This window comes from Lissotriton helveticus, chromosome 5_1 (assembly GCF_964261635.1).
Source record: "Lissotriton helveticus chromosome 5_1, aLisHel1.1, whole genome shotgun sequence".
NCBI classification, from domain to species: Eukaryota; Metazoa; Chordata; class Amphibia; order Caudata; family Salamandridae; genus Lissotriton; species Lissotriton helveticus.
This window is the reverse complement of record NC_136065.1, coordinates 1,043,873,066-1,043,889,637: the sequence shown is the minus strand read 5'-3', so window position 1 is coordinate 1,043,889,637 and position 16,572 is coordinate 1,043,873,066.

Here is a 16,572-nt window from a genome sequence, read left to right as displayed (position 1 = left end):
TCACTCTCACTGACTCACTCTCTCTCACTGACTCACTCTCACTGACTCAATCTCACTGACTTTCAATGACTCACACTCACTGACTCACTCTCTCTCTCTCACTGACATGACAGACTCTTACTGACAGATTCACTCTCACTGACTGACTGACTCATTCTCACTGACAGACTCTCACTGAACCACTCTCACTGACTCACTCTCATACTGCCAGTTTCTCTCTCACTGACAGACTCTCACTGACAAACTCTCACTGACTCTCTCTCTCACTGACAGACTCTCACTGACTCTCTCTGACAGACTCTCACTGACAGACTCTCACTGGCTCACTCTCACTGGCTCACTCTCACTGGCTCTCTTTTGTCACTGACTCTCTCACTACTGACTCTGTCTCATGGAGTCTCTCTCACGGACTCTCTCTCTCTCTCTCTCTCTGATTGTCTCTCACTGACAGACTCTAACTGACTCACTCTCACTGACTCACTCTCCCACTCTCTCTCACTGATTGACTGACTCACTCTCACTGACAGACTCTAACTAACAGACTCTCACTCACTTCACTGACTCACTCTCACTGACAGACTCTCTCACTCTCTCACTGACTGACTCTCACTGATGGACTTTTGAAGAACTGGGATTTCAAGTACCCAGCGGCGCCAGGGACACGCCCAAAGTCCTCTGGGTTCCCTTGCCTTGGTATACAGAGACACGGAATACTTCTAGGTGGCGTCAGAGATCAAATTTATTAGCTGCAGCTAGTAGCAGAAATCCAAACAATACAACACGGTGTACATCTCAAGAAACTGCTCAATTTTACTAAGGCGAGACATCCCTATTTATACACAAAAAGGTACATTTAAAATGCACGCCCCTGCACCAAAATTCAACCAATAGAAAATACATGACATCACACAGCATCATATAGTAAAGCTCATTTTACAGTGTCCCAACCCACAAGTTAACATTTAGGCATATCTAAATACTAATCTGTAAGGCCCGGACAAACCCTTAATTGAAAGCGTAACCCATGAAATGAAGAAACAGTAAAGAAAAGTAGTTTCAGATAATGTGCAAGATAACAGAAACGTAAAGAAACTTAAAAGTTAACAAATGTCTTGAATGGTGATTGGGAAAGTGGATAACGATCTTGCAGGGAAATTGGCTTGGCAGGGTCAATTCCAGGTGAAAGGCCAGCTTCTGAAATTAACTCCAGCGCACAAAGGAAACCTTAGTTAATGTACACATGACCCACAAAAGGTCAGACTGCTTTGCTCGCAGACAAACTTCTGAGGCCTACGTAAAAGGCAACACCAGATGGCAGTCATGACGCATGGCAAAACCCATGTTTAGAAAAGAAAGTTGTGCACTTTAAAAGCACGCAAAATCACAGAACCTTAGACCCTCCTTTTGCCATTACGTAGGCAATAGCCTAAACTCATGTCAATCTGAATCTAGGTCTATATCTACTCTCATCAGGTCGTCAAGGTGTTGCTGTAACATCATCTTATTATCCTTCACTTCTCTCGGGACTGGTCTTCTCACACAGATCGTAGCACAAAGACTACAAATGGCGGGACCACACTGGATGCATAAACAACACGAGAAAAGGATAGCTAACGCCATACCAAGGAACATCAGAATCTTCCATCCCCATTTGGACAACAATTCCCATAACCATCCCATCAACGACCAGTCTCCTTCGTCCACATGAATAGACTCAGAGATCTTATGTAGTCTAGAGATAGCTTGGTACACTGTCGGGCATTATTTGGTATGAAAACGCAGCAACTAGATCTAATCAATTTGCATACCCCACCTCTATCTGCAAGTATAATATCTAAAACAAAGCGGTTCTGTAATGTCATAAGGCGATCCGCTTGAAGCTCAGCTGTAATATTGCTAAGGGCACCTGCAGTCTCATTTATAGTGGCCTCAACCACTCTCGTAAGCTGACGAATATTCCTACTATTAGCCATAGGACCCCAAAAGGGTAGGAAACCCTTAAAGAAGTCTCCAGCTTCTTGTGCGAGAGTATCTTTCGCATCGATTACACCTCCACCATATCTTGTCTTATGGTAATCGGAAACAGCAGTGTATGTAGGGGGAAGCAAAAATGCCACGTAACATGTGCCGGAAAAATCAGATGGCAACCATGTGTATGCTCTGTCATAACAGACAAAATACGTGCCTTTGGCTGGCACGAACAGAGGAGATTTCTGGGACGTATAAACGTATGTGTGAACGCACACACTCTTACCAAGCTGAGCTCTCGGATTCTGACCATTACCTTGCAAACAAAGATGACCTCAGTGGGTTATAATCCAAATAGGGGGAGACCTTCACTGTCTTTCTTTCTCCGTCAAGCTAACACTATATGTCGTCTTATTCCAACCAACATATGCTCGTATCTCATCTTTAGGGATAGCATTATACGCGTCAATATCTCTAATCATATTGACTATTCCCCGTATCAAAGCATTCTTGCTCACGTTATCGTTAACAGAACGCACTGGAGAGGCTTCGTTCGCATAGATAAACATTGATTGGAGTGCCCAAACTGACCCGTTAGGCGAAAAAGGCAAAACCAAATATGGCATTCCCTTGTCTGTAGTATGTGGCATAAGACCACACACCCAACAATTCGTGGTATTTATGACTAGCTGATGCTGATGCAACATCTGTATAAACGAGTTGTTCACAAATTCTGATCTTCGTGTCTGTTCATGTTCAGGTAAAGTATGAAACTCATGTGGAGAAACTGTAGAAAAAGAAAGAGTAGGTTGGGAGGTGGATGTAAGCGGCAATTGTGTGACATAGAAAATCCAACCCACACAAGCTAACGTAATATTCACAAGCATAAGGAAACACATTATTAAAAAACATTTGCTACGAACCAATGTACACATTTTCATTTTGAAACCACTTTTCTCAACACCTTTCTCAGACCCAAAAGACTCCATCCTCTAACCGTGCTGTTCGCGGCGGTTGGGTGTTCCGTGCTAAGGAATGCGTCTGTCAGTCCAGGGAACGCCCTGAGACCAACCAGAACCTCGACCTTGTGTCTTCGGCTTGCACTCCCAAGTCTTTACACCGCGACCTTACAGCTGAGTCCGGATGATGACTCGAAAAAGGGAAAAGCAAAAAAAAGTCTCTTGATCTGACGAGGTGTAATTCACTATATAAAAATTCCAGTTTCAACTTTATTTGTTTATATGTACCGTCTTTCGCGGTCTTAGATTGTAGCATTCTTTATTAGGTACAGTTGGATCCTTAAATAAAAGTTCCGGATTGGTGGTGTCAATCTTTAGATGAGGAGGCACAGCAGCTTGCAGAACATCATCATCCTCGCGTTCTGATCGTGTCCATGTCAAATGAGCATCACTAAATGGAACAAATGTAGGGGTTTTTTCACATTCAGAATCGGCTATACCTCCCCTCACCCACTTGTCATATGGTAAGGGCAATGGAACTTTTTTACAGTGGGTGGCATGCACCCAGTTTTTCTTGCCAGCTACTCTAACAGCAGTTCGAGTCACTAACAAAACTAAATGCGGTCCAGTCCACCTCGGCTCCAAATTCTTTGTTCGTTGAAAATTCTTCGCGAGAATATAATCGCCGGGTTGAATTATGTGTCCTGTATCCGCAGTTGCTGTCGGTAGACTGTCATAGACCTGTTGGTGGAGAACACGTAATTTAGCAGTCAAGTCATGTAAGTAATCCACCAACATAGGGTACTCAATACTGCTGTATTCTTTAGGACGAGGCACACCCCAAACATTAGCCGGACGACCAAACACAATTTCATACGGACTAAGTCCCACTCGAGAATGCACAGTCGTCCTTGTTGACAAAAGAGTCAACGGCAAGGCATCCGGCCATGTAAGACCAGTGCTCGCTTGTACCTTCGCTAATTTCAGCTTCAATGTACCATTGTAACATTCAACAAGTCCAGCAGACTGGGGGTGATTCGCTGCATGGAACATTTGATTTATTCCCAAACCAGCACATACTTTCTTCATAATTTGACCCACAAATTCACTCCCATTGTCCGACCATACAATTCTCGGCAAACCATACCTAGGGAAGTACTCTCTCAGCAAAACCTTGGCTGTAGACAAGGCAGTATTATCTTTTAGGGGGTAGGCCTCTATCCACCTGGAAAAGGCACAAACAACCACAAGGACATACTTCAAATTATTGCATCTCTCCATGTGAATGTAGTCTAACTGTATCACTTCAAACGGATACGTTGGAGGAGCAAAATGACCAGCTGGAGTTGGAGTTCCCTTACCAGGATTATACTTCAGACAAATCATACAATGTTTCACCACGTTCTCTGCACATTTCGGAATTCCAGCATTCTGCCAAACTGGAGAAAACAACTTGCATATTCCCTTCGAACTTATGTGAGCCATTCCATGAGGCATTGTAACCACTGGGAGCACATACGCATCAGGCAACAACCATCGCTGGTGTTCTGACAACTCAACCCAACAACCTGTTGAATCCAACATACCCGTAGTCTCTCTCCAAACACTCACTTCTTTCTCAGTCGCTTCAGCCTGAATCATTTTCACACTTTCTATTGTGTCTTCACACATTCCACCAGCCATAACCCAATTAGCTGGGCCTGCAACATACATACGGCTCATCATATCTTTTGCCGTTTCCTTCGCAACTTCATCTGCAAACGCATTCCCTCGACCAACATCGTCCACAACTTTCTTATGCGCACTACACTTCACAATTGCAATCTGCTTTGGGAGAGTGAGAGATTCCAAAAGTTCATTCACCAACTGCCCATGCTGTATTTTTGTCCCATGCGAAGTAAGGAACCCACGCTCTCTCCACAAACGCCCCAAACTATGGGCAACACAAAACGCATACTGACTATCGGTGTAAACATTCACTCGCTTTCCTTCTGACAACACACACGCTCTCGTCAATGCAATCAACTCTTCTGCTTGCGCAGAATTCTGTGGTATGCGTGCTGTCTCAACAACTGTATGTAAAGTTGTAATAGCATACGCTGCAGTCGTTTCACCATTCGGAAGCTTAAAACACGAACCATCTACCCATAGGGTACCATCAACATCCGTAAGGGGAGTATCCCTCAGGTCAACTCTAGCCTTCGTTTCTTCCTCTGTACGAAGAAAACAATCATGCTGTTCCTGAGGATCCGTCTCTGTAGAGATCGGTAACAACGTAGCTGGATTCAGCACATTACATCGTTTAATGTGAACATGACTAGCCAACAATGTCAACTCGTAACCTGACAGATGTGCACTAGTAAGGTGCTGTGTCTTAGTCCTGTTCAATAAGGTATCCACTGCATGTGGAGTAGTGTGGCTCACTGGTTAGAGGCGGCAGGCCTGAGAGCAGAAGTCAGCCCGGGACCAGGGTTCAATTCCGGCCGCGGCAGGGTCGTGGACCTTGGTCAGCGGACTCGATAATTCTCGCTTCGGTGCTTACTCTAATCAGGGGTTCCACTCTGCAACTCTGGACATTACCTTGCCTAATCTCCACAACGGCCCCACCAATTCCGGGGATGCCTGGCTCCACCTTGGGGACTCCCAGCAAGGGACCATCCCACAGGGAAAGCCAGGACGGGTTCCCCAGAGTTATACAGCGCCGGGACGCCCTGTTGTGGGGCAGCTGTGCGCTTTACAAGTATACTACACTTACATTTACATTTACATGTGGGACCATCACAATCAATGTATTGTCCAATACCAAACCAGCAGACTGTTGAATAGAAACAGCCGCTGCAGCTGTAGCTCTCAGACAACTCGGCAACGCCTTAGCAACTGGGTCTAACGTTGCTGAAAAATATGCGCATGGACGCTGCTTTCCCCAAATGGTTGTGTCAACACTGACAACGCACAACCTTCTCTCTCGTGCACGTACAACGTGAAAGGCTTACTATAATCTGGAGTACCCAACACAGGAGCCGAACACAATGCATCGCGTAGTTCAGAAAAAAGGTTCTGACATTCGTCAGACCAAGGAAGAGGATACGGAGTATCTTTCAGAGTCAATGCCAACAGTGGTTTTGCTAGCAAGGAAAAATTGGGGATCCACTGTCTACAATATGATGTAATACCTAAAAAGGCACGCACTTCTCTCTGTGTGGATGGTACATTCATTTGCGCAATCGCTTGAATTCGTTCTGGGGTCAATCTCCTTCCCTCCTTCGACAAGAGATGACCTAAGTAGGTCACTTCTTGGCGACAATATTGCAACTTTGAAGGTGACACTTTATGACGAAGGTCAGACAAATACCACAACAAAGAAAGAGTAGCCTCTTTACAAATCTTTTCATCATCAGCAGTAATCAACAAATCATCGACGTACTGAATAAGAGTAGCACCAACAGGTAACACAAAACCGTCAAGCTGAGTTTTCAACGCTTGACTATAGATGGAGGGACTTTCACAATTACCTTGGGGAGCTCTCTTAAACCGGAAGCTTCGGCCTCCTAATGAGAAGCCAAAAATATCCCTACTCTCCTCAGCAATAGGAATACTAAAGAAAGCATTCTTCAAATAGATAACAGAAAACCAAGCTGCCGAAGCAGGAATCAAAGTCAACAAAGCAGTGATATCAGGTACCACAGGAAACTGTGGCACTACTATCTTATTGACCTCTCGAAGGTCGATCACAAACCTGTACATAGGTGGCTGAGAAGCATCAGTACATTTAAGGACGGGCAAAACAGGACTGTTACACACATTACCTCTCGTTTCCTCAACGACACCCTTCTCAACCAGATCATAGACAATCGCTAAAAGAGCTCTCTCGCCATCACTCGAGATCTTGTATTGGGGAATACGAGGTAGCCTAGCATTTGACTTAAGGGTGACAACATAAGGTGGAATCTGCAAAAGACCAACATCATTTGGACCTGTCGCCTAAAGTGTATCAGGAAGCGAACGCAATTCCAGTGGCAAACAATCCTTAGAAAAATACATTGGAGAAATCACTTTCTTACCAAGAGTAAGTTGTACTCCCGAAGGAGAACAATGCAATGTCGCATACAATCTTTTCAGCAAGTCCAAACCCAACAGATTCTCACCACAACCAGTCGTTAAAATAAGTGGAGCTTCCAATTCACAAGGGCCAATGGTAAGGGACAAAGGACTAGAAACCGGATTACGAACTGGGGCGCCTGAAAATCCTACTGAAACATTGGTCAAGCCAGACAAAGGTGCGCCAGGAAGTTTAGAGTGCATAATAGAACTCTTCATCGCACCAGTATCCAAAAGAAAAGGTTCTACCACACCTGATGTAATCACTTCAACATAAGGTCCACTCTGATCTACTGGAACTGACACTACTCCCTCACTTTGTCCTTGGCCGTCCTAGCAATCATTATAACCAGCACTCTCACCTTCGACATAGTAATCCTCAACATAATACTGAGCAGACTGACCACTCTGAACATTCTGTCTGTCAAAATAATTCGCAGAATTCTGAAGGGAAGAGGAACGCTCATTCTGGGGAAACACACCACGTCCCCTACCCCTAGGAGCTTGCTGAAAACTACCACGACCTCTCTGACCAGATACACCATTCGCACGCTGTAACAAAGCCGGGCAACTATTCTTGTAATGACCTTCCTCTCTGCAATAAGCACACTGATTAGGGCCAGGAAAGATTCGCTGAACATAGGGCTCAGGCTTCTGTAACAATCTCTGAAATTGTGGAGGTTGCTGAAACTGAGGCTGATTCTGATGAGGCGGATAAGCTTGCTGCAAAAGAACTTTCGTCTTTAACTCTTTCGTTTTCTTCTCTACTTTATCCTTCTCATCTTTATACCTATTCTCGTAATATTGTGCAGTAGCCAATATCTGGGCCGACGAAGAGACAGCCCATGAACTCTCAGAGTCCTTTAACTTATTCGAAAGTTCGGGAAGCAAATTAAAGACAAATTTATCCACAAACAACCTTTGACCACCTTCCGTACTCATATCCTGACCACTATGATCAATAAACGTCTCTTCAAACCTAGTGAAGAAATCAGATACACTCTCGTCTTTCTTCTGCTTACATGCTGCTAACTTATCCCAATTTACTCGTAAAGCGGGCATCATCGTTTTCATCAGATTAATAATTCTACCTGGTAATTCTGAAACTAAAGGTTCAGGTTTAGCACCTCCCTCCTGTCTACCATCTGCAGCAACAATATTCGCCCAGGTATCACCTAATTCAGCAGCATGATTCTCATGACGAATCTTCGCCCACAAAGGTTGAGGGACTACATTACCCATCAACATATCGATGTCAGCTAAATTCATAATACACGCTTCAACTGTCTAGGACAACTCCTTGTAATCACCAGCAGGATTCTTACGAGGGTCAGGTAAGGTCTGCTTAAGAAATCAGTCAAAAGGGATACCAGGGGAAGAGGAGGCTATGTAGGGCAGTCCCCCACTCAACGAATCTCAAACAAGAAGCCCTATTCAGCCTGCATGCTATGGATCTCAGACTCCGTAACTCAAGGGGCCATACCTTATATTGGCTCACCAAACGACCAGATCAAGCCAGTGCTGCGTTACAGGTCCGGACATGCTTTCAGACATACAAACAGTGGTGTGCACAGACTACAACACATAAAAAATTGTGTGAGAGCAAGGAAAGTACCTCATGGACGTAACACCCGAGGGGGTTCCCGGTCTATAAATGATCGGTCTACCCACTTCTCATCATCGGTTACTTTCCTTGCTGGGAGGATGAAAAGGAATGTGCCAGAAACGAGTGCACAAAACAGAATAGAGAAATGAGAGAGGGAGTGTACGATTACACTGCCTAGTAGGATAGAGAAAGTGTTCAGAAAAGGATTGACAAGTACCTACACCCAACACCAACAAACATAAATATAAAATAGTGAGGTTTGGCTGGCTGAATCGATTTTATTCTGGTGCTGCCAAACTTCACTTTTTTTTAAAAATGGTTAAATTGATACCATTAATGTTGTAACTGGACCAACATGTTTCATTGCCTTTTCATTGGCAATTTCATCAGGGCAAATGGTTGGGTCTCTTATTCTTTATCCTCCATAATTCATATGGGAACCTGTGCACACACATACAATTCAAACAACAGAACACAGCAGTGGTTATATAGTGAGTCAATCAAGGTCTATGAATACAGCGCACTCATGCCAGTGGAAACACCTCGCCGCTATTACCTTGTGCTCGCACTTCATGAGTATACCGTCGAGCATCAAAAGAACGGCGTGTCAAAAGATCACGGATCCGTCTTGGAGACTCCTCAATATGAGTCACCTATATGAAGACATATAACACACCAGTTTCATGCATCATGATGGCCACGATATTGTTCGCTATTTACAAGACACTCGTGGAGCCCATCGGACACCTGGAGTATGCCATCAGGTTACCCAGCGGTAACGGTTGTCACAAATAAATTTAAAAGATGACGGGGCGTTGCTAACGTCATCGGATCGATAAACAATAAACAATATAAATTCGTAAGTGTAAAAATGTACACCTCGGTAGGGAGATGACTCAACTGAGGACTTAAACTCCTCCTTAAACCAATGCTCGCACGGAGGTGCCACGTGTCTGCCAGACGTATGCAGTGGTTACTAGAAGAGAAAAACTCGCCGCTCTGGGAAATGCCCAGGCGGGAGTTCCTACCGGTAACGGTGTGGAGTGTTCACAGCTAGACCGGAGCCAAGTGCAAGCGCACCCGGTTGCAACATACCGCTGCCGAGTCCCTCCGGCGCTTCCGGCGTCTCACAATCCAAGCCTGGATTGGGACGCGGAAGTACCCCGGCTGGGACTCCGCCCACCTCAAAACGTGGCGGCCATCTTGAGAAAGGAGTGAAGCCAAGCTCAGTAAACACAGAACTTTATTCAGTAGAGGGATGAACAGTGGACACAGGGCCATATGTATAATAGCGTGACGGCCCTCTTTTGTATTCCCGTGATTTTATTTACATGGAAATGAAAGCTGTCAGCACGGGACCTTATATGCACATTTTTGTGATGTATTCAAGCCAATCGGGTGTGCCAGCAATCAAAAGGACACACACCGGAAAAGCCGGCATAAAGACCGGGGGGAGGTGATAGGGTAGGTTTTTTGTGTGTAGCAGACTATGATAATAGCGAGGCCTGAATCAGGGCTGTATGTCTAAATCCTACAATAACTGCCGCTGTCGGCCAGCATAATTTCAGTACAAATTTCTTGGAAATAATTGCCCACAACAGCATATCATGGCCAAACCTCAACTCACATAGTGTTGGGGTACTTGTCACCAATGGCCACAATAAAGGCTGTCGGCAGAGTGGCCCAGGTATCTACCGACGACTCACTTTGTTCCACTCAATGGAGTCGTTAAGACCCTCTTTATCTGCCTTCTCTAGATAGATCCATCGTGCTTCCTTTCTCGCAAGTATTGCTTCCAGGTTGTGCGTGTTACCCACAACCTTCTCCAATACTGTCCATTGTAAATCATTCTGCCCATGATTTTTGTCAATAAAGTGCTGAACCAGCCGGGTTGTCAGTTTCCTTGCTCGGATGGTGCTTAGGTGTTCCTGGATGCGCACTTTCACCTTACGTGTAGTGAGACCTATATACTGTAACCCGCAACTGCAAGTGATTCTATAGATAACATGTGTGGTGTTGCAGTTACTGAATTTTGGCAGGTACCATGTCTTGCCATTGTGTAGTGTTACTTCTTTAGTGGCGGTGGTCAGTGGGCACACAGAACACCCACCACAAGGGTAATGACCCGCCGGAATAGACCTGCTTTCTGGGTTTATAGTCAAGGCCCTCGTATGAACCAACTTGTCGCGCAGGTTGGCTGCCCTTTTGAATGCGAAACGAGGGACTGGCATCTTATCATTGGGAGTGTCCAGTAAGGTCCAATGTTTGCGGATAATCGGTCTGATTTTTGTAGACAGTGGGTCGAAAGTGGTCACCACAGGTAGGCAAGGCTGATTGGTTTTCACATTGCGTTCAAGCAGGGCATCGCGGGGGGTATTAAGGGCCCTCTTGCGTGCATGTTTAATAACCCTGCTTGGGTACTGCCTCTGCTTAAGTCTGTCGACAAGGCCAGCGGACTGATCTACATATGCCGCAGTTGTGGAGCAGTTCCTGCGATATCGCAGAAACTGGCCCACCGGCAGATTGTCACTGAGAGAGCGCGGATGGAACGAGTGATAATGCAGAAGAGAGTTTCTATCCGTGTCTTTCTGGTGGACTGTGGTTGCCAATTTATTATCCTCCACTGATATATCCACATCAAGGTATACTGCTTTACAGTTACTGATTGACCATGTAAAGCGTAGGCTTTCATCAGCTTGATTCAGCCAGTCGAGGAATAGATGTAATCGGTCCTCTGTACCTGTCCAGATACAGAGGACATCATCTATGTAACGTCTCCATTCCTTGATGTTACTCAGGAACGGATTGGAGGGGTGGTAAATCACATTCTCCTCGAACTGGCCCACATAAATGCAGGCCAGGCTCGGGGCAAATGTATGGGGGCTACATTTGCCCCGAGCCTGGCCTGCATTTATGTGGGCCAGTTCGAGGAGAATGTGATTTACCACCCCTCCAATCCGTTCCTGAGTAACATCAAGGAATGGAGACGTTACATAGATGATGTCCTCTGTATCTGGACAGGTACAGAGGACCGATTACATCTATTCCTCGACTGGCTGAATCAAGCTGATGAAAGCCTACGCTTTACATGGTCAATCAGTAACTGTAAAGCAGTATACCTTGATGTGGATATATCAGTGGAGGATAATAAATTGGCAACCACAGTCCACCAGAAAGACACAGATAGAAACTCTCTTCTGCATTATCACTCGTTCCATCCGCGCTCTCTCAGAGACAATCTGCCGGTGGGCCAGTTTCTGCGATATCGCAGGAACTGCTCCACAACTGCGGCATATGTAGATCAGTCCGCTGGCCTTGTCGACAGACTTAAGCAGAGGCAGTACCCAAGCAGGGTTATTAAACATGCACGCAAGAGGGCCCTTAATACCCCCCGCGATGCCCTGCTTGAACGCAATGTGAAAACCAATCAGCCTTGCCTACCTGTGGTGACCACTTTCGACCCACTGTCTACAAAAATCAGACAGATTATCCGCAAACATTGGACCTTACTGGACACTCCCAATGATAAGATGCCAGTCCCTCGTTTCGCATTCAAAAGGGCAGCCAACCTGCGCGACAAGTTGGTTCATACGAGGGCCTTGACTATAAACCCAGAAAGCAGGTCTATTCCGGCGGGTCATTACCCTTGTGGTGGGTGTTCTGTGTGCCCACTGACCACCGCCACTAAAGAAGTAACACTACACAATGGCAAGACATGGTACCTGACAAAATTCAGTAACTGCAACACCACACATGTTATCTATAGAATCACTTGCAGTTGCGGGTTACAGTATATAGGTCTCACTACACGTAAGGTGAAAGTGCGCATCCAGGAACACCTAAGCACCATCCGAGCAAGGAAACTGACAACCCGGCTGGTTCAGCACTTTATTGACAAAAATCATGGGCAGAATGATTTACAATGGACAGTATTGGAGAAGGTTGTGGGTAACACGCACAACCTGGAAGCAATACTTGCGAGAAAGGAAGCACGATGGATCTATCTAGAGAAGGCAGATAAAGAGGGTCTTAACGACTCCATTGAGTGGAACAAAGTGAGTCGTCGGTAGATACCTGGGCCACTCTGCCGACAGCCTTTATTGTGGCCATTGGTGACAAGTACCCCAACACTATGTGAGTTGAGGTTTGGCCTTGATATGCTGTTGTGGGCAATTATTTCCAAGAAATTTGTACTGAAATTATGCTGGCCGACAGCGGCAGTTATTGTAGGATTTAGACATACAGCCCTGATTCAGGCCTCGCTATTATCATAGTCTGCTACACACAAAAAACCTACCCTATCACCTCCCCCCGGTCTTTATGCCGACTTTTCCGGTGTGTGTCCTTTTGATTGCTGGCACACCCGATTGGCTTGAATACATCACAAAAATGTGCATATAAGGTCCCGTGCTGACAGCTTTCATTTCCATGTAAATAAAATCACGGGAATACAAAAGAGGGCCGTCACGCTATTATACATATGGCCCTGTGTCCACTGTTCATCCCTCTACTGAATAAAGTTCTGTGTTTACTGAGCTTGGCTTCACTCCTTTCTCAAGATGGCCGCCACGTTTTGAGGTGGGCGGAGTCCCAGCCGGGGTACTTCCGCGTCCCAATCCAGGCTTGGATTGTGAGACGCCGGAAGCGCCGGAGGGACTCGGCAGCGGTATGTTGCAACCGGGTGCGCTTGCACTTGGCTCCGGTCTAGCTGTGAACACTCCACACCGTTACCGGTAGGAACTCCCGCCTGGGCATTTCCCAGAGCGGCGAGTTTTTCTCTTCTAGTAACCACTGCATACGTCTGGCAGACACGTGGCACCTCCGTGCGAGCATTGGTTTAAGGAGGAGTTTAAGTCCTCAGTTGAGTCATCTCCCTACCGAGGTGTACATTTTTACACTTACGAATTTATATTGTTTATTGTTTATCGATCCGATGACGTTAGCAACGCCCCGTCATCTTTTAAATTTATTTGTGACAACCGTTACCGCTGGGTAACCTGATGGCATACTCCAGGTGTCCGATGGGCTCCACGAGTGTCTTGTAAATAGCGAACAATATCGTGGCCATCATGATGCATGAAACTGGTGTGTTATATGTCTTCATATAGGTGACTCATATTGAGGAGTCTCCAAGACGGATCCGTGATCTTTTGACACGCCGTTCTTTTGATGCTCGACGGTATACTCATGAAGTGCGAGCACAAGGTAATAGCGGCGAGGTGTTTCCACTGGCATGAGTGCGCTGTATTCATAGACCTTGATTGACTCACTATATAACCACTGCTGTGTTCTGTTGTTTGAATTGTATGTGTGTGCACAGGTTCCCATATGAATTATGGAGGATAAAGAATAAGAGACCCAACCATTTGCCCTGATGAAATTGCCAATGAAAAGGCAATGAAACATGTTGGTCCAGTTACAACATTAATGGTATCAATTTAACCATTTTTAAAAAAAAGTGAAGTTTGGCAGCACCAGAATAAAATCGATTCAGCCAGCCAAACCTCACTATTTTATATTTATGTTTGTTGGTGTTGGGTGTAGGTACTTGTCAATCCTTTTCTGAACACTTTCTCTATCCTACTAGGCAGTGTAATCGTACACTCCCTCTCTCATTTCTCTATTCTGTTTTGTGCACTCGTTTCTGGCACATTCCTTTTCATCCTCCCAGCAAGGAAAGTAACCGATGATGAGAAGTGGGTAGACCGATCATTTATAGACCGGGAACCCCCTCGGGTGTTACGTCTGTGAGGTACTTTCCTTGCTCTCACACAATTTTTTATGTGTTGTAGTCTGTGCACACCACTGTTTGTATGTCTGAAAGCATGTCCGGACCTGTAACGCAGCACTGGCTTGATCTGGTCGTTTGGTGAGCCAATATAAGGTATGGCCCCTTGAGTTACGGAGTCTGAGATCCATAGCATGCAGGCTGAATAGGGCTTCTTGTTTGAGAAGGTCTGCTTAAGAGCCAAGACCTCTGCTCTCTTCCAAGGGACATGTACCCATACTCGCTGAAAATGAGCCGGAGCGGCCTGAATACCCTGATTTACATTAGCCTGAACTGCTTCTTTCCATACCGGAGGAACTTCTCTCATGGGATACTGTCTCGCTTTTCTTCTAACAGAGGAATCAGGTTCGTACAATGTCTGAGGCGGAAGGCTAGATCTAAAATCCAGTATTGTCTCTACGGCATCTGTAATATCACATTCCACTATCATCCCTTTAGAAAAATCCGACTGAACATCAAGTAGTTCCTGCGGGATCAAACCCTAATCATTATCTTCCCATTCCTGACGCAAAAACATACACATCACATTAAAAACATACCTTTGCTTAGGCGGCTCCCACTGAAAGAAAACATCCATAACCGCTGGCAAACTATACCTTGAGGCATTTATAATCCATTTACGAGCCAACAAATCCAACACAGCCCGTTCCTCGGAACCAGGAAGCTGACTACGACTCTGCTTACGCTCCGAAACAGGGGTCATATTCTGTGACCCAAACAATGGTGACAACAAATTAGAAACAGTTTCCGTCATTCGTTTTCGAACAGAAGGAGAAGAAGCAGACATAAGAACAGGAGAATAAGTATTTTGAGGCAAAGAAGGTGTAGGGACAAGAACAGTAGAAATCGAAGATGCAGAAGCAGAAGGCAAAGGAGTTTGAGGCAAAGCTGGTAGCAAAGCTTGCGATCCTAGAATGGGTTGCGCAGGACAAGGCAAAACCATCTGTGGAGCACCGGGTGGCTGAACAACAGCAGGAGGTTGAACAACAAAGGGTGGAACAACCGGGGGTAATAGAGGCGCAGTAGCACCCTGCACATAGGGAGGTGGCAATCTCAGTAAATGAGAGATCAAAGGATCTTTTTTAAGGTCTTCAATCACTTTTGGAGGAGAAGACGGCAAGGCCGGATAACATTTGTCTATGGCCATACAACGCTGTCTATCTAAAACTTCACTCGCACGCTCTTCTCCATCTTCCTTAAACTGTCTAGCAGCTTGTAGTACTGACATATTCTTATCTTTCCTATCTCTCTTTGCTTGTTTAATTTCTCTCTGTTTGGCTTCCTTACGCCAAAGGCGGAAAGAGTCAAACATTGCCGGGCTTTCTTCTTAAATAGCTTAACTTCTAGATTGTCTAAAATCTCTGTTTCAAAACTACCATGTGGGGGCCATTGCAAAACACCATCCTTTTTAGTGTAGTGGACCCATACTTCATTATAAGTAATGGGGCCCACTCCGTGTTTAGAATAGAGCTCATAAGTCGGAGTTCCAACCGGAGGTATCGGACATGAATCCTCCAATCGGGAATCCCTGTCACTACCACAAACAAACCAATTACCAAATTTACCAAGACCAGGCATCTTGCTCACTAGTCTGGTTTCAAACTTCAAAGGGAATCAAAAAACGTATACACTCGTAAATATACAAGCCCTTCGGCTTTGGGTACTGCAGCAACCAAATCAAAACCAAGGAACCAGACAAAGTCGTGGGAGCGACCCACTTATACTTAACCAAATATCTGTCACGCCACCAGAAGACCGTCTATCGTCTCGCTTTACAAACATCAATCGGAGGGTCCAAGACAAGGCGACAGTCAGGACAGCAGTCCTTCGTGGCCGTTTGGAAAGCGGGAAGGCTCACAGAAAAGACATTTGGTCCACGTCGACATGCAGGGGTCGATGAAGTGGGGGCCCTCCTCCAGAGTTTCCTCACGTGGCTCCTCGCAATCTTCGGGCTTGGACCGGTACCACTGAAGTCGTCCCACGTTGGCCGCGCCAACTGAAGAACTGGGATTTCAAGTACCCAGCGGCGCCAGGGACACGCCCAAAGTCCTCTGGGTTCCCTTGCCTTGGTATACAGAGACACGGAATACTTCTAGGTGACTCACTCTCACTGACTCCCACTCCCACTCTCCCTTACTGACTGACTAACTCAC